Below are 9,605 nucleotides of genomic sequence, written 5' to 3'. Positions count from 1 at the left end.
AAACAAAATATATTAAACTTGGTAAAACTGAAACAAGGAATGTGGTGTATAATTGTGTGAAATGTATTATGCAAATTGACTAGCAATTTCGCCAAACAAATATAAAGAAATAGGTTGCAGCAGTTAGTCTTTCGACTACACTTGAGAAATCCGCGATGGGACTGAGCGCGAAATAGCTTCAGTGACTTCTTATAGTACAGATTCGCTGTCAATCAAAAGGAGATGCAGTCTTTCGACAGATCCTCCAATCATCACGCGAAGCCCGGAGTCCGGGCCAGCCCACTCCTCATTCACCCCCAGAGACGCTGAGCGTCCGTGGGCGGGACATAATCGCAGCATTTATCCAATGACCGTCTATTTTCGAGCACTGAAAAAAACTGTTCAGAGCAGCCCCGTTGAAGTCAATGGACGCTCGGCTTCAACAGGGAAATGCACTGACGCCTACGGGAATGTATGAGAAGTAAATCGAGTCAGCCGACCTGCTATATGTAATGTAGCTGATTCTGAATGAACTCGTCTTCGAGATGAACGTGTTCTAACGCATTTTTAGTCAATAAATTGTTTACACAATAGTACATATTTGACCATTATTTTTTTGACATTATAGGGGAAGCTGAGCTTCCCTTGCAGTCTTAAAGAAATCCCCACTGATAGATACATACATATATACATACATACACACACACATAAACATACATATACACATACACTCAGAGATATACACACACACAACCATGAATTGTTTTAGAGAACTCCCAACCTTCAATTCAACATGTGTACAATATAGATTTAATTTCCTCATTTATAAAAACAGCTCAATTTAAAATTAACATTCAAACCATGCCGCACCAAAGTTTTTAATCTGTGTATTCAAAAGTCTTCTCGATTTAGCGAGAGTTGATCCAAATACCCACCTCTTCTTCGTAGTGACACCTTCTCAATACTCAATATTGGTTACATGCACCACAACAATGGTTTCCTTCTGGAATAGGTGTCAACATGCCTTGTAATTTCACAGGTGGAGAAGGGATCAAGTCAGACTTAACCAAGCAGTTTCTTAAATTACATCCTCTTTTGAACACTGAAAGTGGAGGGTCCTGAAAAACACCAAGTCTCTCATCCGTTTGTAAAATATGCCAATGTTGATTTATTATTTTCTTGATTTGCTCTGAAAATTTAGTATTTTATATGGTAAATACAACCGAGAACTTTTTTGGCATTTCTCTTTTTTCTTGAATAGATCTAAATCATTATCTCATATATCCATCCATCCATATGCTATAGCTGTTTGTCCTATGTAGGGTCACGGGAGGTGCTGGAACTTATCCCAACTGTCAAATCTGCCACAGCCATCTGTGCCTTCAGCCTGTGTACCACCTCGATCTTAAAAGCTGAGGAGCCAGATACCAATGGGTAATCTGTGCATTGGCATCTTTCATGCAATGGAGCCACTGGAGCAGGTGTGGTCTGAACAGAGGCTAAAGGCCCGTCCCAGGAGGTCAGGCCACCCACTTGATGGCCAGACACTCTTGATGTTGCTCTACTTCGCCTCCCTCACCAAGAGTTTCCTACTGATGTACACCACCGGGCACTCCTCCCTCTCGACCATCTGGAAAAATACTCCCAACACCCTGTCCGACGCGTCATCTGTAAAACTAAATGAAGAGAGAAATCAGGAGAGTGTAACAGTGGCCCACCTTCAGTTGCGTGAACAACTTTTGACACAGCTTTTAATCTGATCAGTCATTGGGCTGTGGTGCTGGTAGACGGTTGAATAGTTAGGCAAAAACCTACTGTAATAGCCAGCCAGCTCCAGGAACTGTCTCACCTCCTTTTTGGTCTTAGGTCTCGGGCAGGCTGCAATCGCAACCGCACTTGTCCATGACCCAAGTGGAAGCCCAGATGCTAATTCCAATTGTGCACTTCTTTGGATTTCTTACATGCTGCAGGTGCCGCTGCCAATTATTACTGTTAATAATGATATCATCCAGATGTAAGCAGCGTGTGGTCTGAGGATTTGGACCATGAGTTGTTGAAATATAGCCGGGGCACCGATCAAACCAAACGGAAGTGTCACGAAGTGGTGTAATCCGAATGGTGTGGAAAATGCTATTTTTTCACTGGACTTGGAAGTTAAGGGGATCTGCCAATATCCCATCATTAAATCCAGTGTCAAATAAAAGTGAGCCACACCTAACCGACTGAGCAGCTCGTCAATCCGAGGCATCAGGTTTAGACACCTCATTGATATTTCTATAATCCACAGAGAACCGGACTGAGCCCTCACCCTTTGGAACCAGCACCACCGGGCTGGCCCAGTCACTGTAGAATTCTTCTATTACCCCCATATCTAGCATTGCCTTTAATTCTTCCCGAACCACTTTTTTTTGTGTTCGGGTAATCGATAGGGTCAACTGCATACCACTCACGTCAGAGAATTCTCCTTGCAACCTGGCCACCTCCGTGACTTGTGATGGTGAGAGGTGATCTCCGCAAGTGACCGGGGTGATGCGATCCGTAGCTTTTAAGTTCACCTCCGGTCCGAGCTCTTCCCTCTCCGGAATCACCAACGCCAAAGTAATGGGGGCTGCCTCTCTCCAAGGTTTTATGAGGTTGTGATCTCAAAGGGCCTTTGCCACTTGCAGAGTAATTTAGAGCAAGATGTGGGGAGTTATACAAGGTCTTTATCTCCAGGTGCAAATTCCTGTAGCTATTATACAGCCAGCTTTAACATTCTTGAGCCTGGAGAAAATTCTCCTGTGTCAATTGCCCCAGTATATGGAGTTTCTCAATTTTCCTGTAGGACGTCAAACACACCGTGTGGTCGATTCCCATAAATAATTCAAAATTGGGAGATCCCCGTGGAGGCTTGCGGAACCTCTCGAACTGCAAATTATAGGGGCTTGAGCCACTTAATTTTGAACGTCTTCGTGCACAAACATAGGAATCATATTCTTTAGTGTCTGATTAAATAGTTTGACCAAGCCATCCATTTGATTATAACGAGCCTTATGGAATAACATCTCCCGACGGCTATTCGGTACTAACAAGTGTGTTGTATCTTCTTTCATCTGGGAATCAAGTGACACTGATACAACCAGTCCTTAATAATAGAAAAATACAGGTATTATAGCGCAATGTCTGGCTGGAAGCGTTGTCCATCAATCACTTTCACATGGTCATAGGTGTGCCTTTGAGTTTCATCTTGTGTCTGCTCCAGAGGGAAATCCTCTGTAGGAAAACCTCTAAGGGCATCCTCCCTTGTGTCATCCTGATGTGGAGCCGATGAAGACGGCCCTGGCACCGCCTCCCCAGCCAGCGAATCGCCCATCACTCACTGATACACTTTTTTACAGGACCCATCCACACAAATTCCCCTCAATAAAGTTGAAAATTTTGGCCAATTTGTAACCAAAATTAGTGAAAGGGTGAGGCGGGGATTATGTCCTTATGTACTCATTCACTTGCATTGTGAGGACCTACAGAGCTGAAATATTCTTCAAAAAATCTTTTTTTGTGTTTAGGAGAAGAAAGAAATTCAAACACATCTGGGATGGCATTAGGGTTAGTAAATTATGAGAACTTTAAATTTTTGTGTGAACTATCCCTTTAATTACAAGCATTTCAATGCAGAGATTTCTCAGAATTCTGTTGATGCAAATTACTTGCAGACCTATTAATTTTTAAATGTATCATCTGCCTAAAAACAATAATGTCTTATGTATAAGCATTTATATTTGTAATATTCTAATAGAATTATAATTGTGATTTTTGAACATTAGATTTATGTTTATGTTATTATTTTTCTTTAATCTGATTGTCATAAAAATGTATGGTTTCAATAAATCTGCTCTTTTTGCACAGTGAAAAATGATGTTTGCAAATGTTTGAGCATTTAACTCAAGTGTCTCAACAATACATTAGGATGTCATAAATACTTCAAATCCATAGTAATAAACACAAGGATGCACATACAGTCGCCCTAAACTGTATCTGGGTACACAAGCCACACTTAAGAACTTCTGAAAAAGAGGGTTAATGGGTTGGTTTGCAGATGATTCTTGGTTTAATTTGTTTTATCTAATGCAAGGAAATTCATAATTTTTTAACTGTGACTTAGGTGATTTTCCAAATTTTTGGAGCCACTGTATATACAATGGAAGAATATATTTCTGGATTTGACTTTGTCAAAATGTTATGTGAAATTATTGGTCAATTATAAGCAATTTCAAGAGTTTTCAAAAGTAATTCTGAGCATAAATAAATAGATAGCTCCTACAGTATGTGTCTCCCCGATGTCTGCTCCAATTTAAAAAGCAGAGTGGGGAACAAGATTGTTGCAAATTACTGAGAAATTAAAATGATTGGTTTCCTTTGCTTGGAATTTGTTTGAAGTTCCAGTAAATGGGCTGGTAAAAACATTTGTTTAGACTGTTTATTTAAGAGTGAACAGCAAAATCCTGCATCTCGCTGTGAAGAAATAAAGGTTTGACTATCCAAGTGCCTAAGTTGCTGTAATATGGGTAAAGAACGGTGAGGTTGTATCACAACAAAGGTAGTGCTGTATTGTCCTAGTGTAACTCTTGGATGCACTTTGCACTACCAGCAAAGGTTTTTCTGCCCACCTCCCCCTTTACTCCCTGCAAATGAGAAAGAGATGTAGTCGCTCCCCAACCGTGAGTGAGTGGCTGCTGAAATGAGAAATACTCACAGCCGCCTCTCGCAGACAGACGCAGCAGGCCACATGACATCACTTAACGAAAATGCATCGCCTGCCACAACATAGAACAATTCAGTCAGTGTTAGTTCCCCTGGCAAAACATAAGAGATTTGCTTTGATGTTTGTAATAGTATTTTGAAGCATTGCTTAGGATTTTAACAAGTGTTTTCTTATTGTTTTGCTAATGTGTTGTTAGATTAGTTCCAGACCTCAAATATATGTACATTATAATAGCAATAGCAAAATAGCTATTTGTGTTGTGTTCCAAAAATATTCAGTTTTCAGAATATCTTGTGCATTTAAGTTTGATGGCAAACTATATACATTACTAAAGCAATAAGTTACATAAGTTGATATGTACACAAGTACAATAAGTTACACAGTGATTTTACCTTGAGAAAGTGGTTTTGCTTGGCACAACATACAGTGGTAAAATTAATGTACCATAAGACGTCGTGTTTTATTTTATAAACTGGCCAATATAATGGTCATAACATGCCTCTTTTACAGTACATTTTGTTGTATTTAAATCCTTCTACTGAGTTATGCCAATGTTCTTCTGCTATCGGACCAGAAATTGTGATCAAAGTGTTAAACTGTTAATTGAACAAGGCAATATGATTATCTTATTGGTTTGTTTACATGTATGCTATATGATCAGTGTTAGGTGTATGTGTGTCTTTACAAAGTCAAAATTAATATAACACACTACATTTAAAATTATTGTAATCAGATAACAGTTGCTGACTTTCAATTAAATTATTTTCTTTTAAGAACATTACTTGACATTTAAATGTACTGTAAAATACAATTAAAATATGAATTTATATGTACGTCTGTTAGCGTTTCTGTGACAGCTGAAGTGTGTGCAACAATGAATGAGGAAATATAGACAGTTTGAATTTGAATACCTAAAAGCCTTTGTAGGAAAAGTGATTAAGTTAAATCATTAGTAATGTGATTACTTTTAAAATTACTAATCAGTAAAGTAATCTCCTTATATTTTAGATTAGGAATTATTATTAGTTATACTGAGTAATTTACACAACATTGCATATGGTAAAGCGCAACAGTTTTCAATAAAAATGTAGTGTATTTATTATAATAATTGGAATAAACAATTCCCTAAAGTTTAATAGTTTATTATTTGATTAACTGCTGGAGTTCCCAAAAAAAATTCCTAGAAGTGTGGTAGTGTATGTGAGTTTACACTTGCTGTTAAATCATATAAATAATGTAAACAATATTATCTATTTATTGAGCCAACTGGTCAATTATCTGATAATTTTACATTCACACGTTCAAAAACTGTTCAGTGCTTTGGTTTCTATTTTGTGAATTTTGTGTAATGTGATTTTTTACCTTTCTCACTTTTTTTTCTTTTTCTTAGGAAGGCTCATTTAACAGTGTTTTTAATGGCCTGTCAGGGGTTGTGTTTGTGTGTGACCCTTAAGTGTGTGTTGTTCACACAGAATACTGAATGTTCTGTTCCTGGATCCTTCAAACTTCCTCAAGCCACTCTAAATGAATCCGAACACATTTCCCTTTTCTTTAAAGCTTTCCCTCATTCATATTCTCCATCTATTTGATGTTACAGTGTCACTCTTATAGCAGTCGCAGCTCTTTATCAGCATACGTTCTAGCCGTGCGTGTGTGTGTGTGTGTGTGTGTGTGTGTGTGTGTGTGTGTGTGTGTGTGTGTGTGTGTGCATGAGATATGAGCTGACAGAGGGGGTGTAACCTGATGGGTGAGGTGCTCATTCCGTGTGTAAATGAAAGCAGGGAGAATTTTTATTTTTTATTTTTTTCTTGGATTCAAGCTCAAACCATCATCCTGTTCGGTATATGCCATGTTGTTTCCTCTCATAAGAACTACAAGGTCACTGCAATTTCCCACAGTCAGAGCTGAGGTCAACAACACTCTCCCATCATATATCGTTTTCAGATGGCATGAAAAACAGACAGGGACTGTTGGGAAATTGTAGGCAGAGAAATATATGAGAACTAGCTAATGGATTCAGGTAAATTTACTGAAATGTAGTCTGACCTGAACCTATCTGAACTTACTCATTCAAAGCCACTGTATAATGCTAAAAAACTCAGATCTGTGACCACACGTAATTTTTATTCTTTATTAAGTGGCAAGTTGTGATGTTGGTTTGCAAATATAAACAACGTAAAATTTAGAGTAGTTAACTATATTAGTTGGGATAAGAATTGTCTATTGTAATTTTCTATTATAATCTTAAAGGGATGGTTCACCCATAAATTACAATTCTGTTATCATTAACTCATTAATGTCCGTGAAACACAAAATGAAAGATTTAGAAAAATGTTGGTGCTGCTCATATTTATTAATTCATTTATTTATTTATTTCATACAATGAAAGTTATGGGGGACTGAGGCTGTCACTGTAATGCAAATAATCGTGTTTTTTCCATTTTATTATTATTAAAGAATTGCAAAACCCAAGGCCACAACCTAACAGGAATCTGAAGCCAAATTGTTATGAATGTTAACTACAATGTTACTATAATGTAATTACTAGTGTAATACAAGTAGTTTAACCAATGAAGTCCAATATAACATGTATCAGACCAATCTTCAACAGCCACCATGGAAGCCTTACCTTATTGAATGGCACATCAGTGTTAGCTCAGATAATTTTAGCTCAGATTTATCTGTGAAATCTCAGGCCTTATATCGGAACTAAGCTTGTGTGGAGTGAGCGCTTAGATTTATGAACTAAAGATGTTCATCTAAAGCTGCAGCCAGAATTGTCAGGAGGCTTCATTTAAAGGATTACGGCACTAATAAGTAGCCTGATCCTTTAGTTCTTATCTCTCCTCTGGAATGCAGTGTCCAGCTGCTCCTCATACACTCCTGAAGAGCAGCAGATAATTTACACATTATGATGGGTGAGGAACATTCCTCAATTGTCAGTGAGCACCATTTACAAACACACCAATATGCTGATAACTCCCAAAAATCAGCTTATTAAAAAAATCTGACAAAGCAAGAAAACCACATTTACATGAGATTTGAAATAATCAAGTTATTCTTTTTTAGAAACATGCATGTAAATGAACTGTCAGGTGTTTCAGCACTGTGACAAGACCATATATTTTACTGCAGTACAATGGTGCTAAAGGCACGCCTTAAGAAAAATGTTGAGGTAAACACACTTGGGGTAAAAGGTCCCCAGGGGGGTTATAGTGCTATTGTGTAAATATAGGGGCAATATTCGTAGGGCGAATTAGCTTTAGCCTGTTGTACCCTACTGCGGTTACATTTGTGATCCTACTGATAGTGCTAAAATTGTAACTAGATGTTTACATTTTTGGAATAAAATATGTGTTGTTGGCTATGCAAAACTCACCACCACCAACCTAGTGTGTTGTAGGTGCTTGCCAAATTTGTTTATTTGCTATTGCTTGGGTGTTCTGGGTTGTTGCTAGGGCATTGCAAGGTGATTGCTAGGGTGTTCTAGGACCCAAGTGAAAAGAGGCCACCACCCAAGTGACTACAATATTCTGTTGCCTAGATTGAGTCTTGCATTCAGTGTTAGATTATGGAATATGTGGCCCATTGTATTGTCAAACCAAAATAACCTAGTCTCATGGAATAAACTTTCCTTTAACAACATTTTTGCAAACTGAGTTTTATGTGCCACTTTCTGTGTTTTGTTGCATTTTCCTGGTGAAACTAGCAGCAGGCGCTACAACAATTTTACATTTTATTCACTTTCACACAAATCACAATTACAGTGGCTGATTCTGACTATATAAAATTTTTTATGCTGTATTACTCATGCCCTGCTATGTTATGATATCTTTTTAACACTTTTACTTTAACACATAATTTTTTAAACAATACTTTTTAACACTTGTATTACAGACCCACCCTCATTTACACACAAATTGTGAGATTATCTTCCGTGGTAGCTCACATGATAGAGTGTTGGACTCGGAGACTGAGTCTCGAGCCCAGCTGATGACACTTAGAGTGCAAGAAAAGTGAATGTGCCATAGAAGCAACACAAAATAGCATAGTTGCTTCAGTATTTGTGCTTTTCATGTTGAATTTGCTTTTAAAAAACTATAGGTTAGGTTTATACGTTGGTTAAGGGTAAGGATGAATGTTCTGTTCACCTCTCATTTATCTTGGATACTATTGTTTAGGTGTAGGTTAAAGTTTTAGCTTAGGGAGGTATGTTTTACTAATAAAACTAATATTATTTTCTAATATTAGTAATTCTAATATCTAATATAATTTTCTAATATTCATCTTAAAGGTGCACTCAGTAATTTTTTTTCCTCATTAAAAAAATGTGAACTCTAAAGACATGAATTTACATTTTTCATGACCACTTACATTAAAATGAAGACTCCAGTCATATCAATAACCTTATAAAAGCTGTTTTATTCTGTATGGATAGGGTTCGCACATGGGGCTGCCATGTTAGAATCCCATGACCAGCCAAATACTACTTAATCTCTGTAATGTCCTGTTATTTGACACTTCCACACATCGATTAAAGTAATCATGCTGCACCCAAGCCAGTAGGTGTCAGTGTAAGTCCAAGATGACATGAAGACAAAAGTTACGGAGTGCACCTTTAAAAACCATGTCTGAATACAATATCATTTAACTAACTTTTTGCGCCACTCACAGTACATATTTTACTGGTAAACTGCAGCATAAGGTGTAATAAAGCATGTAATTTTGGTTTGCAAAAATGTTGCCATTGTCATGAAAATGACATGAGATCAGGCTGAAAGAAAAAACACAAGTCAACAAGGGACAAGTTATAAAAAAAAAGTTTAATATTTAGACTTAGGGGTTTGCTTAAATTTCTAACTCTTAATATGAGCACTAAAACCAC

Source organism: Xyrauchen texanus, chromosome 32 (genome assembly GCF_025860055.1).
Source record: "Xyrauchen texanus isolate HMW12.3.18 chromosome 32, RBS_HiC_50CHRs, whole genome shotgun sequence".
Lineage (NCBI taxonomy): Eukaryota > Metazoa > Chordata > Actinopteri > Cypriniformes > Catostomidae > Xyrauchen > Xyrauchen texanus.
Note: the sequence above shows the minus strand (reverse complement) of the source record.